This window comes from Lygodium microphyllum, chromosome 30, assembly GCF_053477565.2.
Source record: "Lygodium microphyllum isolate KBCC chromosome 30, Lygodium_microphyllum_v1.1.10, whole genome shotgun sequence".
In the NCBI taxonomy this organism is placed as follows: Eukaryota; Viridiplantae; Streptophyta; class Polypodiopsida; order Schizaeales; family Lygodiaceae; genus Lygodium; species Lygodium microphyllum.
The window spans coordinates 43312890-43331256 of record NC_141164.1 but is presented as its reverse complement, the minus strand read 5'-3'; positions in this window follow the sequence as shown (position 1 = coordinate 43331256).

The following is an 18367-nucleotide window of genomic DNA, read 5'->3' as shown; positions in this document are numbered from 1 at the left end:
TGCCCAAGTATATTCATCTAATACAAACTTTAAAAGAAGAAATGTACTGAAAGAAAATACTTCTTGATCAGGCTATAGGAGTCCTCGCCTTGTAGGAGCTCCTAGTTGTGTTGTCTTTAGTTGGTAAGTAGTTCAGACTACCACTTAGGGCAACCTCTTTGACATTTCTTTTTAGTTTGGCTATGTTGGAGTAGTTGGTTAGCGGCTCACTTTGGATCTTCTATTAGATGATGCTAGGCCTATTCCTTGTGGAGGTCATGCCTTGGTTCTGTCCAGGGGTAGGCGGAGCATTGTGCTGAGTTTTATTATATATTTGTTTTGTATCAGTTTGATGCTTCTTTGGTTGTTTATGTGCAGATATGTTCGTGGATTCGACGGGCTGAGTCGCCCTATCCCATGGTCACCAATGAGAGCGGAATTTAGGTGACGGGATAGGTGACGGGAAGTGCTTAAAAATAGCTAAAAATTATGAATATCAAGGGAAAAATATTCAATGTCAAAGGCGGCAGCTCGACCTAGGACGATTTTAAGCGTCAAGTACTTGATGGGCGCCCATACAACACTCCGAGAATTTTCATAATTTTTCCGTGCGCCTGTGCCAATCAGTGGAGCTGTCGGTCAGTGCGGGATGTCGAGACGAGTTCATAGAAATTTTCAGACGGCCGATCGGAGTCCGTATGCGGAAGATGGCCCGAAACCGGCCGGGGTGCCCAAAAGGGGGCCCAAATTGGAAATCCCAAGAGGTGTAAGAGAGGGGGGGTGACCTTTGGCACCCCCCCCTCCAAAAAAATCGTGAATATGGGGGGTGGCGGCGGCTGTTTTCAGCCGCCGAAAAAATCGCGCCCCCCCCCCATTTGAGAGATGTCAGGCTACACATAAGCCATGAAGGTGATCAGCCCGGGCTCCTGCATCAAGGCTACGCTCCGCATCGCCGCCCTTCGCGCGCAAAATGGTGGACTGGTTGGAGAGAGAGAAAATCAGTCTTTCTCTCTCCTCCCTCTCTCTCCTCTTAACCCCCGTTCATGCGTGGAAGAGTAGAATGGAAATGGATGGCCGGATGGATGCCGATTCTTGACGAGATTGAAGGGCAATGCCAAATCATTGTAGATTGCTGATTCCAAGCAGAATTCATGGCTGGAAATCAATTGTGGGACGTGCCAAATTTAATGAAAAACCCGCAAGACACGGTAATAATTGTTTTTACAAAGAAAATGGTCTTTTGATGCAAATTTGGTTGACAAAAATGTGTTCATATGGATTGAGTTTTGAGTATGTCGTGCTTTGAGTTGTTTTCTAGCTGTTCATCATTTAAAAATTAGAAAAACATGTGTGGGATAGCAGAAAATAGAAAACCGAGACACGAAAAACCATAAAAATGAAGGAAAATAGGGTTTTTTGGGCTAAAAATGATGCAATAAATTAATCTACACCTACTAAAATTTCTGTTTCTCCTGAAATGAACTAAGGGCCACAGCCCATAAACTGAACTTAATTTTTAGCAATTAAAAATTGGGAGAAAATGGGGAAATTTGCAAGAAAATGATGGAAAAATCCTTTAAAAATAGGAAAAATTTATATTTTGGGCTTCGGAAAATTGGGAAAATTATGAGTAATGTCCGTGAATGTATAGCAAGGCTGAGGCATGAAGATTTGCTTCAGATCAGCCTTGTTTCCGTGTTTTAGTTCGGTTTTGTCCGCTTTTGATATGAAAAATAAGGGAAAAAGCCGTAAAATGCCATGCAACGAAGCACAATCGTTAGAAAGGAACCATGAAAAGGATGTTTTGCACTTGTGCACGATACTTTTTTACTAAATGTATGAGCACTAGACATCTACCAACTGCATAGAGCATGAAAAGAATTTAAAAGTATCAGAGGCCAGCTCCTGGAAATGCATAGCACTTGCTTGTATTAGGACTTTGACCCTACGTTGAGTGAGAGACAGGATACCCAATACTGTAGGCTAGTCGTGGGATCCAAAAGGGGAAATGAAGTAAGGACAATGGTACATTCCTGGACACGTTTATTTGGTACCTTGAGCGACGTTTGTGCGAAATGTCTATATGTGGAGCGACGCACTAAGGGGCCAATCCCCAAGGTGTAGGAGAGTCGCAGAGGGTTGACGGCATTCAGTCGTAGGAGGAACCCCATGTGTATGTGATTCGAGCCTTTTGGCTATGTGAAAGGGACTCCCTCTGAGGAGTAATATTGGGTTAGGATCAGTTGGACTACAACGTATTACAAACGCAATGTTTAGGAAGGCAGAGATTTTGATAGACGCTCCTGGCCGCGAGGCCGAGGGGTTGTCTTGTGCGTAGTGACGAGGTCCGGCTAGTGCATGAGCCAGTGCCGGCCCGTTTTTAGGTCCATCATAGATCTATAGATTTATCTATTAGTTAGTTAGTTTAGTTTGATACTTTGCTTTAAATTGTTTAGATTAATATCAATGATTGAGAGTGAGAGAGAGAAAGGTTTGTATTGTTTAAATTGTTATCTATTTAAATAATTGATTAGTAATCTGTTAGTAGGCTTTTTTACAATTAGTAAGTTTAGATTTATAGATTTCTAGCTAATTTAAAGAGAAAGAGAGAGGGAGGGAGAGAGGAGAATGAGTGAGAAAACACGAGGGAGTGATAGATTTATAGATTTATCTATTCGTTAGTTAGTTTAGTTACATACTTTGCTTTAAATTGTTTAGATTACTAATCAATGATTAAAAGAGAGAGAGAGAGAGAGAGAGAGAGAGAGAGGTTTGTATTGTTTAAATTATTATCTATTTAAATAATTGATTAGTAAGTTAGTAGGTTTGTTTACAATTAGTAAGTTTAGATTTATAGATTTCTAGCTATGATGTTTAGTTGATTTAAAGAGAGAGAGAGAGGGAGGGAGAGAAGAGAATGAGTGAGAAAATACAAGGGGCGGGAAAGAAACAAAGAGAGGGTTTGTCGCGAAGAGGAGACAAACAATCCATCCTCCTCTTGGTTTTTTCTTGTTCTTTCTTCTTCTTTTTAAATTTGTTTTTATTAAGAATGAGATGCATTGAGGGAGAAAGAGAGAAAATGAGAGAGGGAGAAGAAAAAAGGAAAAGGAAGAGAGAATTAACATGAAAGATAATAAAGAAATGGAAAAAGAGAGAGAGAGAGTGAGGGAGGGAGGGAGAGAGGAGAATGAGTGAGAAAACACAAGGGGGTGGAGAGAAACAAAGAGAAGGGCAACAAAGAAAGACAGAAAGAAAGAGAAAGAAAGAGAAGGGGGAGAGAACATAAAATGAATAGTACAAATAATGGTGTAAAGAAAGGGGGAGAAAACCAAGACTTTAGTTGACGTTAATTTTGTTGAGTCACAAGAGAAGAAATCCCTTCTCAAACAAATTAAGAAAGAAAAAGAGAATGAGAACAAAAACCAATTGTTTGTTATAACATAGACAAAATGAAAAATGATGATGGTCCTGATGTTCAAGATCGCAAGGCGTATCTTAATGAGCGTGTCCCATGTCCTTGCTCTCAATGCAACTTGCCAATCAAACAAAAGTGTTGCTTGTCTATAGAATACGTATGACGCTTCGACGAGTTTTAATTGGAGGTCATTGATCAAATGATCTCAGACTTTGAGCAAACGGTAAGAAAAATGTGTATCAATCATACCTTATATTATTTTTGCAAACTAATTGAATATCATATATTAAAAAATTAGATGTGGTCGTAATATTTATATAGGGAGGTGATGTCTCATCCCAAGGAGGAATGAACCTATTGCAGCCAGTTAGAAGAGTTTGTTGGCATGTGATGGATGGAGTACCTAAGCCAATCCACCACTTTGAAGGCACGACCCAGTCTATACTATCAATATTAGAGGAGAAAAGTATCCTTTTAGACTTTCCTACAACCTTGGAGCCTAAGATGGAGGCAATGATTGATGCATTGATACCCATGGATGGCGAGACATCTGATCTACTAAGAGAGGAAGCATCCATGCCATTATATGATGGATGCCAAGTATCTCGCCTAAAGATGATGCTTGCACTCCTAAGTGTGCAAGAAAAATATGGGTGGAGCGATGCGAGTGACCGAGTCATTCAGATACCTTTTACATACACTTCGTTGAGTTTTTTTCGGTACCATTATAAAAAATAATTATGCTTTTTCAAGATGTTTCATGATTTCTTTTCAGGTTGCTAAAATATCATATATTGCCACTTGGAAATACCATGCTTGAGTATCCTGATGATACGCGATATGTTTTACAAAAGCTTGGCATAGACTACAATAGCATCCATGCATGTGTCAGCAATTGTGTGTTGTTTTGAGGAGAGTAGGAGACTATAGAGACATGTCAAAAAGTGTGGTGCTCACAAATATCAACCGGACTCTGCAAGGGTAAACCATCCCTTAGAAATTTCTTAGACACTTTTCACTTATCTCACCTATACATCATGTGTTACATATGTTGGGCATGGCAAGCTTAACAATGTGGCATACATAGAATAGATCCACAGATGGAGTCCAATGAATATTAGTGGATTCACATGCATGGAGCCACATTGACTTTTCCTTTCCAAGCTTTGCACGAGAGGCAAGGAATCTTGGCTCGATCTTGCTATGGATGGCGTGAACCCATTTGATCTCCTCTGGACTTCTTACAGTGTGTGGCCTATAGTCCTTGTTAACTATAACATCCCGCCATGGCTTTCTACGAAGAAAAAACACGTGATCCTTAGCTTGCTTGTTCCTAGCTGCTACAAAGTCAAGAATATGGATGTCTATCTCCATCCATTAGTCGATGAGCTTAAGATTTTGTGGGAGGAGGGGGTCACCGTGGAAGATATGAGCAAGCGCGATGATCGACAATCATTCTCATGTGGACCATGCATGACTTTTCGGGATTTGGAGAGTCCTTAGATAAGTAGGCTTTCGTTCTCGTTGGTCATATCTATCATAGCTCGTTCAAGTTTGTATTTACTAAATAGAGATGTTGGGACAAGTCTGGTTACCTCAGGTTATCATGAATGTCAATTGTGTAGGGCAGGAACCATGAAGAAGATGGTATATCAAGGACAGGTCTGGTTACCTTAGTTTATCATGCATGTCCATTGTGTCGACCACAGTTAGACTCCCAAAGGCCACGAACCATGAAGAAGATGCTATATTAAGTGCATGCCTCTTTCTTGTGGGAGGGTCATGAACTGAGGAAAGGTTTTCTTGGATGACCTCCAACACAAATGAAGCTGGTAAGAGTTGAAAATAGTCCACACACACTACAAGATATAGGCCTTATACCGACGTTTAAAGCAACGAAAATACAAACAACAAAATTTTCCCTCATCGTCGCAAAAAGTGTCGTTATTAACAATGCCATAGAAACGTCGGTATTGGCGTCGCTATTGGCATTGCTATCAGCGTCACATTTGCGACGCTGATAGAGACGCCAATAGCGACCCTAATAGCGACGGTTTGCGACACATATAGCGACGCCAATAGCAATGCGAGCAGTAAAATTTACGACGCTAATAGCGACGGTAACCAAGATTTAAAAAAATTTGTGCACTGTGTGCTTTATGAGAGCCATACAAAATAGTTTCTGCACTACTATATACAAAGTGCTTGCAAACAAAAAGAATGTATACTGAAATCATAAAACTGATACATGAAATAAATACATGATCGCATAAAAAGCGATTGGTACTGTCATGACAAGATATCACTAATACATAGAACATGTCTGCATAGATCAGGTAACTCAAAAATAAAGGTGTGTGAGCTCCAGGGATCCAAGGGCGAGCTACGCATCCTCCTCCCCCAAAAGCTCGTCCCGCCGCAAAGGAATATCAAACGGACTCTGCAGAAAAAGAAACAACACATCAGTCCACCATACAATAATGCATTCAAATATCTCATGGTAACTACGAACAAGAAAGATGAGTGACTTACAGGGCCACCGCATCTATACAATCGGTCGATCAATGCATTGAGACCGTGTCTCTCTGCATATCGAGTCTCAAGGCCGGTCGAATTGCGATTTGTAATGGAGTGCTGCAAAAAAAACAAAATGCTAACTATTAGAAACATGATTGTCAGTACAAAGAATATTTCAAAAAAAACAAACAAGCAAAACAAAAGAAAAACTTACAAAGTCCTCCAAATATGTCCTGTGGCCACCATTCCCAAGATGATGGACCACTCCGGCCTCAAGTCGTGCCCTCGCCGCCTCGCGCTGCTGACTCCAACGTCCTCGAGAATCTGTAGCCTCCTCTCTCAGTCGACGCCAGTCGTTTGCATCTAACTACTCGGGCTTTGCAGCCCCACTCTTAATTGCCTTGCGTGCGTCGGATCATCTATGTGACATGTATGCACGCATGCAATCCATCATCCAGCCCACAGAGAATCTAACTACTGTGGCTGGCACCAGAAACTCCTCGTGTAAGGATGCTACTATATAGTCCTTGCTCCCCTCCAGTATGTTCTTCCAATGATCCAAGACGTTGTGCCAAAAAACTTGTTAGCACAACTCTCTCATGCAAGCCATCACCCTCCTCCCCTCATCATTCATGATGATGGCTCCTGACCTACTATTGACCAGATATCCATAACCCCTAGGAGTCTGCCTAAGATGGGTCCTCTCCCATCTGCGTCCACGCTCCTGGGCATATCCAGGAGACCCCTCTACATCCGGTGTACCGATGGGGGTAATCTCTCTCAGAGTGGCACCCAAAGGGGTGCCACCTGCTACTAACGGCTGCGCAAAAGTTGGAGTAACTGGAGTAGATGTCCCCATAGGTGTAACAAATCCTGGAGGTGATGCAGCTCCAGCTGAACGACGAGATGGAGACACCACATCCATGTCTCCAGAGCAGCATCCCCCTGATCCCGATGCACTCTCTCCCTCTGGCCCAAGTCGTGAGCGTCGAGATCGTCTACTCGAAGCCGAAGCATCCGATCGCGCTGAAGCAAATCTAGCAAAGCGCCTTGATGAAGAATGAGACAGCTCCTAGTCTACCATCTTGCTGAATCTGGCGAGCTGGTCTGGAGACGTGCTTGCGAATATGTTCTGTAACTCCTCATCACTCATCCCTCGACTCATCGTGAAAATGTCACCTGCACAGACAAAAAATGATGTTAGAATAATCAATTTAAATCATACAAAGCATGGTAATATAAATCATTTTAAAAAAATCTCACTTAAAATGCATATCTTATGTACCTTTATAAGAGATTGGTCAACGAATTGAGTAAGTGGATGCTCCAAGTATGAAGTATCCTATGGTCCCATGTTAATCTCCTGACACAATTCTACATACACTAGAAGGTCGATAGACATGTCACCACAAAATAATGAGTCCGCCTCATTCTCAAAGAATTCTTGGACTCCTGTATTTCCATCATTGTTAGCCGATGCTGGCTCCAAGCTTTCGACGGCCTCCACCCCTTGCAATATCGACCCTCTATTTGCATATTATCTTCATCTATGCTCGAAACATTGCTTTGATCATATACTCTCGCACTTCGGGGAGTTGAAGGTATAACATACCACCATCGAGGTTGTCGGGGGTTTGGATAGAAGATTACCTGTTCACAAACACGTACAAGAGAGTTCAAACCATTGTGACATAAACCATGTCGTAATACAATTAGCAAGTAAATGACTCCATGCACCTATTCACAATGGGCTGGCAACACAAAGGTGTCACGCAACGTTCATTTTTTTTCGGAATCTATTTCGAGAAATCCAGATGGACCTCGTCGACGAACTGTTGCTCCAGCTCCTCCAAGTACCACTTTAAACCACTACACATCGAATAGTATCATGGAGAAGCTACGATAATCCACCGTAATAATACTTTGCAAGTTTCCAAAATACTCCATCTCATCCACAACCGTGTTTGGATCAGTTGCTCATTGCCGGCTCTCTTGCTCAAACCTTGCCATGACACCACAGTCCATTGTGGAGCACATTTTGTCAATACGCTCCACACGAAAATGCTATCCGCGCGACCACGCTGCACTATATATTTTGTATTGTACATTGAAACACTCAAATTAGATGTCGCATATAAAATTTAGATATGACAGATTCTAAATCCCTCATCACCTTTGGACTACATCCCCTCGAGAATTCCCACTCCTCCATTGAGACCTCTGTCCCTTCGCGAGATGCTGCGGTCAAGACTCCATGCAACCATCGCGTTGACATAAACCGCAGCATCTCCTCCATGCCTTAGGGATATTGAATCGGTCGATGATGCGTACTACATCAAAATTCAGCTCGCGCTTCCTCTCGATCTTGCCTTGCAATCTAGTACTTGGCAAGCCACGTCTCCATGGAGGCATGGTGCAACATACAAAAGCGATTCACATTCTCTTCCATTGAGGCATCCATTCTTTTTTCTACCCCATTTTCAACCACCACATCTCCAGTCAGTCTATCATTGTCCTTCAGCGACCATAGCATTTCATTGTCTGGTTCCACTGTTGGTAGCCATTGTGAAATATGCACTAGTGCCTCAGACACCAACCAACCTTTGGCCATGCTACCTTCTGGCCGAGCTCGTTGTCGCACAAAGCCTTTCAGGGTTTTCATGAAGTGCTCCAGAAAGAACATCCATCGCGTATGGACAGATCCAACAATCTCCACTTCATCCACAAGATGCACAAGAAGGTGGATTTGTATCGTGAGCATGCTGGTGGGCAGGTATTTCTCAAAGAGAGAGACCATCTCCACTGCTCCCCGCCTCACGGATTCAATAAAGGACGTCTTAATCTCTTTCTGTGAGATCCATTGCACCAAAGTAGACAACTTGTAAATGGCCCTGCAAATTTCTAGAGTAAGGCATCCTGCGATCGCGATTGGTAGTATAAACTGCCACAAATGAGAAAGCATTATGAATAATAGCCACATTCCAAATAGCAAAATGCCCACGCTAATTACAATCCATTCGTAGTACAAACGTGACATATCTTATGCCAATCATGGGATTTTAGCCCCGATAATTGGTCGTCTTTAGAAAATGCGGACCTGAGAGAATGCATCATACCCATCGGAGTGTGGATAGACTTGATTACTTGCTTCACAATACGCTCTTCTTTAGTGGACAAAACCCAAGGAGCGCGAGGAAGCTGCACGCGACCATCAGCACTCGACTGCAAAGCGCCTCCATATTATCTACCTCCTTTAAATCCATTCGTGCCCCTATAGTGTCTCTCTTTCCTGTGATGTGGCCCCATAGCAAGCTGCCCACATTCTTGAAAATATGCATGGGATCCAACAAGTGGTTGACCTGTAAGTGGGTCCAATATGGCAACTCGTAGAAAAATTGAGAACCGCCGCATTCCATTTGGATGTGATTCCGCGTGGACCATTTTCAGCTCATACCACCTTGGGGCATTCATATGTGTTGGAGGTCGTCCAAGGAAACCTTCCCTGAGTTTATGATCCTCCGGCAAGAAAGCAACGTGTCCTTGATATACCATCTTCTTCATGGTTCATGACCTTCGGGAGTCTAATTGTGGCCTGCACAATGGACATGCATGATAACCTGAGGTAACGAGACCTGTTCCAACACCACGACCTAGTGAATACTTGATTGAATGAGATAAAATATAGATATTACCAGTGAGAACGGAGGCCTACTCACCTAAGCACTCTCTGAATCCCGAAAACTCATACATCGTCCACATGAGAATGGCTTGAATATTGGCTGACCGCCAACCATCGCGCCTGCTCATATCTTGCACACTGACCCCTTCCTCCCACAAAATCTTAAGCACATCAACTAATGGACAAAGATACACGTCCATATTTTTTACTTTGTAGCGCCCTGGGATGAGCAAGCTAATGATGAGATGTCCTTTCTTCGTAGAAAGCCATGGAGGAATGTTGTAGTTGACAAGGACTATAGGCCACACATTGTAAGAAGTTGAGCGCAAATGGAATGGGTTCACGCCATCCATTGCGAGACCGAGCCGAAGATTCCTTGGCTCTCGCGCAAAGCCTGGGAAGGTAGATTCAATGTGGCTCCATGCACGTGAATCTGCTGATATTCGTTGAACTCTATCCGTGGACCTATTCTGCGCATGCCACGTTGTCAAGCTCACCATGCCGGAAGTACGAAACATGTGGTTTATGCGGGGGATGAGCGAAAAGTGTCTGAGAACTTTTTGAGGGATGGTTTGCCCTTGCAAGTCCTGTCGATACCTGTGAGCACCACACTTTGGGCATGTCTCCATAGTCTCATATTCTCCTTGAAACAGACAGCAATCGTTGATACATGCATGGATGTTATTGTAGTCCATGCCAAGCTTCCGTAAAACATGTCGTGCATCATCACGAGACTCAGGCATGGTATTTGCAGGTGGTAATATATGATATTTCAATAACCTTAAAAAAATCATAAAACACCTTGAAAAAGCACAAATGTTTGTAATAATAGTGTCAAAAAAAAAATCAATGAAGCCTATGTACAAGGTACCTGAACAACTCGGTCACACTCGTATCGCTCCACCCATGTTTTGCTTGCACACTTAAGAGTACAAGCAGTGTCTTCAACCGAGATACTCGGCACCCATCATATAATGGTATGGATGCTTCCTCTCTAAGCAGATCAGAAGTATCGACATCCATGGGAATCAATGCATCGATCATTGCCTCCATCTCAGGCTCCAAGTTTGTAGATAGGTCTAGAAGGTTGCCTATCTCCTCTGGCATTGACGGTATAGATTGGCCTTGCGAGTGGTGGATTGCTCCTGCACTCCATCCATCGCACGCCCACGAAATCTTCTAATTGGCCGCAAAGGGTACACTCTCTCTTGGGACGAGACATCACCTCCCTGGATAGAAAATTTGCCAGCAAGACCCAATCTTATTGTATATGGTATTCAATTAGCTTGCGAGTACAATGCATGATTGATATTAACTTCAAATTACCGTTTGTTTAAAATCTGTAATTGCCTGATCAATGATCTTAGATTGAAACTCGCCAAATCATCGTACGTGTTCTACAGACAATCGGTGTTTTCATCTAATTGCCAACTTGCATTGAGAGCAAGGACATGGGACACGCTGATTAAGATACGCCTCGCGATCTTGAACAATAGGACCTTCTTCATTTTCCATCTTGTCTACGTTACAACAAACAATTTAATGACTTGTAATACAATTTGGGAAAACGAGGCTCAAATGGGTAGCTTTATGGAGATGTATGTCAAGTTGCAAGTTGACCATAAGCTCTTGCTTGAGAGGTTTTATCCTCTGCAAGAGGTTGAGAAGAAAATTTTGAAAAACATTGAGGTTGATATTGATGCATCCATGGTGTTGAAATCTAAACTTCAAGATATAAGAAATGCTTTACTGATTGATGTAAAAAATGCATGGGACATAGTAGTTGAGAGATTTATTGATGTTATATCTCGGCTATATACCATGCTCAAGGATTTGTTTGTCCCGGTAGATAATTATTCATTATTGTAGAAAAAAAATGCATTGGTTCATAAGGTTCATGAGTTAAGACTAAATGTTTGGACTTGACTAAAAGATTGGATAATGCCTTAGATGCTAAAAGGAAAAGTGATAAATATGTTACTTCATCATTGCAATAAAAAGATTGGTGACAAGGATGCTATGATTAATGAAGTTCTTCACTAGGTGAATATATAGTTGAAGGGGATGGAACACAATTCTTCTTTGGGATTTAGTGGTGATCAGTCAATTATTGAGGTGTCTTCTTGTATGGCCATTATACCTTATATACCTAGCTACGGTCTCTAGGTTATGTACTTTGAGTATCTTAGAGGGGCTCTACTAGGATTACTTATACAACTGCATTAGAGGGCTTTGAGTATAAGTAATCCTAGTCAACAAAATTTATGAGTATCATTGAGGATCTCTTAGTCTAATAATAAATCAATCTTTAAAAAAAGCATCTTAGTAATGTGATTTTGCCATCCTAGGTCCATGTATAAAAATTAATGCCATCTATGAAATTTATCAACTTTTATTGTAATGATTGGAAGACATCAAATGCAACAATGTAATACAAGGTTACCATGTCAAAGACAATATCAAATAGTAAAAATGTTTGTGTCTGTGTGGGTGTGTGTGTGTGTGTACCATAGTTATAAAATTTGTTCCAATCAATTATACTCATAGTCATAACCTTTGAAGAAAATATCCTATGCTCAATTTAAGGGATTCTTCTTCTATGGCAATACTTTTGGGTTCATTTTGATGAAGTACCATAATGACCATTAGCTAGGGGATCATTTTCTTTTAGTCCTTCCGTTGACTAGTTGGCATGATTACTAATTTGTTATGCCTATAAAGTTAATACAAAAACAAGGAATTATGCATATCACAATTAGATCCCCTACTTGGACATTATGAAGGGTATGACCAATTTTAAGCCATCTTAAAGAGTCACCAATGTACGTGGCCCATGGTAAAGCACATTGCATACCATTATCGATAAGTCTATTATCGTGCATCTTAAATCTCCTAATTAGACTTTATAAAGTGTATGACCAATTTTTAGCCCTCTTAAGGAGTCGATGTAATGGTACCCATAAAAAAAGCAAAGTGCATACCATTACCATAATCATGGATATGTTATCGTTCCAATATATACACACACAGGTGGACTACATCTTGACTAGACAAAAGCTATCCATTTGAGTAGACATACATCTCCATAAAGCTATCCATTTGAGTATACATCTCTTTCTCTTTCTCTCCCTCTCTCATTTCCTCCCCCTCTCTCTCCCTCTCCCTCTCTTTCTCTCTCATTTCCTCTCCCTCTCACAATATATCCTAACACTCTCCAAAAGCAAAAGGGAGAGGGAGAGAGAGAATGCACTCTCCCTCCCTCTCGAGAATGCACTCTCCCTCCATCTCCCTCTCCCTCTCCCTCTCTTTATCTTTCTCTCCCTCTCTCATTTCCTCCCCTCCCTCTCCCTCTCTTTCTCTTTCTCTTTCTCTTTCTCTTTCTCTCCCTCCATCTCCCTCTCCCTCTCTTTCTCTCTCATTTCCTCTCCCTCTCACAATATATCCTAACACTCTCCAAAAGCAAAAGGGAGAGGGAGAGAGAGAATGCACTCTCCCTCCCTCTCCTCTCCCTCTCCCTCTCCCTCTCCCTCTCTCTCTCTCTTTCTATTTCTCTCTCTTTCTCTCCCTCCATCTCCCTCTCCCTCTCTTTCTCTCTCATTTCCTCTCCTAAACAAGCGAAAGAGAAAGTGATTTAAACCTTAAACAAGCAAAAGAAGGAGAGAGGGAGACTCACCGATGAGATATGGCGACTGTGGGGCGGCTCCTCTTCGCGATGAAGGCTCCTCCTCTCCTTCGCAAACAACGGCGGCGGTGGCAAGTCTTCTTCCTCTCCTTCTCTCACGAGGATCGCTCTCGCTCTCAAAACACAAAACGAAAAAATGTGAAATAAAGCCGCGCTCGGTTTCAGCCTATTTCTTTCCCTGTGGAGTGTCGCTATTTGCATTGCAAAAGTGACGCAAATAGCGACGCCGCTACCCGCCGTCGCTATAAGCTTAAATCCTTGTAGTGACAGAGTCACATCCAAACGAAATGCAATGGTTCTCGATTTTCTATGACTTTCTGTATTGGACCCACTTACAGATCAACCACTTGCTGGATCCCATGCATATTTTCAAGAATGTGGACAGCTTACTATGGGACCACATCATACGAAAGAGAGACATTGTGGGGGTACCAATGGATTTAAAGGAGGTAGACAAGATGGAGGTGCTTTGGCCAAAGTCGAGTGCTGATGTACCTTCTAAGTACCTCATGCTCCTTGGTTTTGCCACTAAAGAAGAGTGCATTGTGAAGAAAATTATCAGGTCTATCTGAGGGCTATGATGTGTTCTCTCACATCTGCTTTTTTCTAAATATGACCAAGAATCAAGGCTAAAATCCCATGATTGGCATAAGATATGTCAGGTTTGTACTACAAATAGATTGTAAGTGGCTTGCATATTTTGCTATTTGGAATCTAGTCGTTGTTTGTAATGCTTCTTCATTTGTGGTAGTTTATACTATAAATCACGATCACAAGACGCCTCACTTTAGAAATACACGGGGTGATTTACAGGTTGTCAAATTTAGTGTAATGGATCTCACACAAGGAGATCAATACATCCTCTATTAAGTCCACAATGCAAGGAGTAGTGGAGATGGTTTGTCTCTTTGAGAAGTACATGCCCACCAACATGCTCACGATACAAACCCACCTCTTGGTGCATCTTGTAGATGAAGTGGAGATTGCATGACTTGTCCATACATGATGGATGTTCTTCTTGGAGAGCTTCATGAAAACCTTGAAAGGATTTATGCGACAACAAGCTCGGTCAAAAGGTAGTATGGCTAAAGGTTGGTTAGTGTTTGAGGTGTTAGCGCATATTTCACAATGGCTACCAATGGTGGATTCAATCAATAGTGTGCTATGGTTGTGGAAATGATGATAATAGACTGACCGGAGATGTGGTGGTTGGAAATAGGACAGAAAAAATGACGGATGCTACAATGGAGGAGAAATTTAATTGTTTTCTTATGTTGCACCATGCATCCATGGAGACGTCACTCGCTAGGTAGGAGCAAGCCAGGAAAGATCAGGAAGAAGCACAATCGAAATTTTGGCACAATGTGCGTCATCGACAGATTCGATATCCCAAGGGCATGGAGGAGATGCCATGGTTTATGTTTATGTGATGGCTACATGGAGCTTTGATTGCAGCCTCTCACGATAGGGTGGAGGTCTCTATTGAGGAGTGGAAATTCTCGAGGGGATGTAGTCCAAAAGTGACCACATGTTTTATAAGCTATTGTATCTAGATTTTATATGTGACAACTAATCTAATAGTTTCAATGTACAGTACAAAATATACAGTGTGGCCTAGTCGTGCGGGAGACATTTGTGCATTGAGCACATTGACAAAATGTGTTTCACAACAGATTGTGGTATCATGGCAAAGTTCAAGCAAGAGAGCCGATGGCGAGTCACGGATTCAAACACCATTATAGATGAGATGGATTATTTTGGGAACTTGAAAACTGTTATGACAGTGGATTACCATAGGTTCTCCATGATCATATTCGATGTGCAGTGGTTCAAAGTGGTACTGGAAGGAGTTAAGCCAACCGTTCAATGAGATCCATTTGGATTTCTCAAAATAGATTCTGAAAAAAGATGGACCGATCTGCGTGACTCCTTTCTCTTGCCGGTCCATTGTGAATAGGTGCATGAACTATTTAATTTTATTACGACATTGTATATGTCACAAATATTGAATATCTCTTGTATGTAATTTTCTATCCAAACCCCTGACAACCTCGATGGTGGTGTGTTGTGCCTTTAGCTCCCCGAAGTGCAAGAGTGTGATGAAAGCAATGTTCCCACCTTCAATGAGGATAGTATGTAGATGGAGAGGTCAATATTGCAAGGGGTGGAGGTTGTGGAGCGTGTAGAGGAGGCAGAATCGGGTAACGATGACGAAAAGACATGAGACCCATAAATCTTTGAGAACGAGGTGGAATCATTCTTTTGTGGTGATATTTCTATTTCCATTCCAATCTATGCAAAGTTGTGCCAGGTGATTGACATGGGACTATAGGCTACATCATACTTGTAGCATCCACCTACACAATTATTTGATGAATCACTTATAAGGGTACTCTAGAATATGCATCTTAAGTAACATCATTCTTTTCAGAGTTATATCACCGTGCTTTGCTTTGAATCTTTATATTGACTATGGTAACATCATTTTTTGTCTATGCAGGTGACCTTTGACGATATTTTGGAGAGCACAATGAGTCGAGGAATGAGCAATGAGGAGTTGCATGATATATTTACACATATGTCTCCAAATTAGATGGCTCGATATAGAGATATAGCAGACCAAGAGCTATCTCAAACACCATCAAACCATTCCATTAGATCTACATGAGCACATTCTAATACTTCAATTTCTAGTAGATGAGGTCGGCGCTCCAGCCTTGGGCCAGGACGGAGGGAGTGGTTATGGGAGATGTTGCTGAGACGTGGATGCTATGAGCCCACCGACAACTCAAGTTACAAGTGCTACTCCTTACTCTCATGCCGAGAGAGGGTGGCTCAAGTGGTTGTTGTGGAGGCACCGATGTAGTGTCTTCGTCTCGTTGTTCTAGTAGAGTTGCGTCACCTGTAGGATTTGACATACCTGTGGGGACATCTACTCTAGTAGAGTTGCGTCACGTAGGATTTGTCACACCTGTGGGGACATCTACTCTAGTGACTCCAAGATTTTGCTCAGCCATCCGTAGGTGGCACCCCTATGGGTGCTACTCCAAGAGATACCACCCCAGTGGGTACACTAGATGTAGAGGGGGTGTTGGTTATGCCTAAGAGCGTGGTCATAGGTAGGAGAGAACACATCATAGACATAGCCCAGAGGGGTATGGATACATTAGGGCAGGAGCTGTGATCATGAGTGATGAGGGGATGAGGGTGATGGCTCATATGAGAGAGTTGTGCCAACAAGTTTTTTGGCACAATGTCTTGGACCATTGGAAGAACATACCCGTGGGGAGAAAGGATTACATAGTAGCATCCTTGTAGGAGGAGTTTCCAGTACCCATCGTAGCATATAGGTTTTTCACAGGTTGGATGATAAAGTGCATGCATGCGTATATGTCATATAGACGATCGGATACACACAAGGCACTTAAGAGTGGCATATCAAAGCCCGAGTGGCTAGACGCAGATGACTGGCACAGACTCAGGGAGGAGGCTACAAATTCTCTAAGATATTGGAGACACCAATGGGAGGTAGGGAGGGCATGACTAGATGTAGAGGCAAGGGTGGTCCATCATCTTGGGAGTGACGGCTATAGGACTTATCTGGAGGACTTTGTAAGTTTTTCTTTTGTTCTTGTCACTCTTTTTTTGCAATATCGCTTGTACTGACAATCATGTTTCTAACAATTGTATTTTGTTTTCTTTTCATCACTCCATTATAAACTGCAATCCCACTAGCCTAGAGACTCAATATACAGAGAGACACGGTCTCACTGCATTGATCGATTGACTGTATGCACACAACAGCTCAGTAAGTTTCTCATCTTTCTTGTCTATAATTACTATTTTTATAAAAATTCATTATGTATGGTGGACTAATGTGTAGTTTTTTTTTTTTCAAAGTCTGTTCAATGATCCTTTGTGTCAGGACAAGCTTTCAGATGGCAAGGATATATAGCTCGTGCTTGGATTCGTGGAGCGCACATCCTCTTCCTTTTTGGTCCTATGATTTATGTAGGCATTTTCTATGCACTATGTTATTATCATCCTTTGTATCTTGCCATGATTCTATGAGCTTTCATTCAAGGATCTTGTATTTTTGTGGATTCAAGAACATTTTGCCTTCATTTTGATGACCATTGTACACATTACATGTTATCCATTTGTAGAATGTAAATACAACACATAGTGCTACACTGCCCTATCACAATATTTTTTCTTTGTAACCATCGCTATTAGCGTCACAATGTGCGTCGCAAACCTTGGCTATTGGTGTCACTATGTGCATAGTTATTTGCATCGCTTTTGTGATACAAATAACGACGCCAATAGCAACGACAATAGCGACAGTTCTATGGAGACACTAATACCGACATATTTAGAGATGATGGGGGAATTTTTTTTGTGCACATTTTCATCGCTTTGAACGTTAGTATGAGGCCTATATCTTGTAGTAATTAGGCATTACCTTTGAGGAGACTACATGTGTTGTGCACCTTGGTGTTAGTTATTTAACACCTCCATGTGTGGACATAGTTGACATGTAGGTATAGGGGTGAACACCCTCTACACCAACAAGAATTTGATAAGGGTCAAAGGTTTCGATGTATAGCTTGGCCTACATATTGAGGCCCTATCCTTTGTACTTTCATATTGAGACCCTATCCTTTGTACTTTAATATGTATAGCTTGGCCTACATATTGAGGCCCTATCCTTTGTACTTTCATATCACACATCACACTAATCAATCCTATCTATTGAGCTTTGAGTCATGTACCTGAAGTGTCCTCTCTTTTTTCATAATCTAGTGGCTACCCTAGTAGTAGTAAGCCACTTATTTTATTAACCCACTAACCCCAATTCAAATCTCCCTTTTTCTATACCTATCTTAATGACTGTGTGGAATATAAGAGCTCTATGTGTATGTGTGTGTGTGGTACACTTGGTTTTGAAGCCATGTAGTTACTTGATAGCAGATTTGCTATGGCCAACCAACACAACACATGGGATTCAAACATGAGGAAGACAAAACTCTAACACACACAATAAAATTTATTAAGAAGTGAGTAAGCATGATGAATACTACGTCTCCAGTAT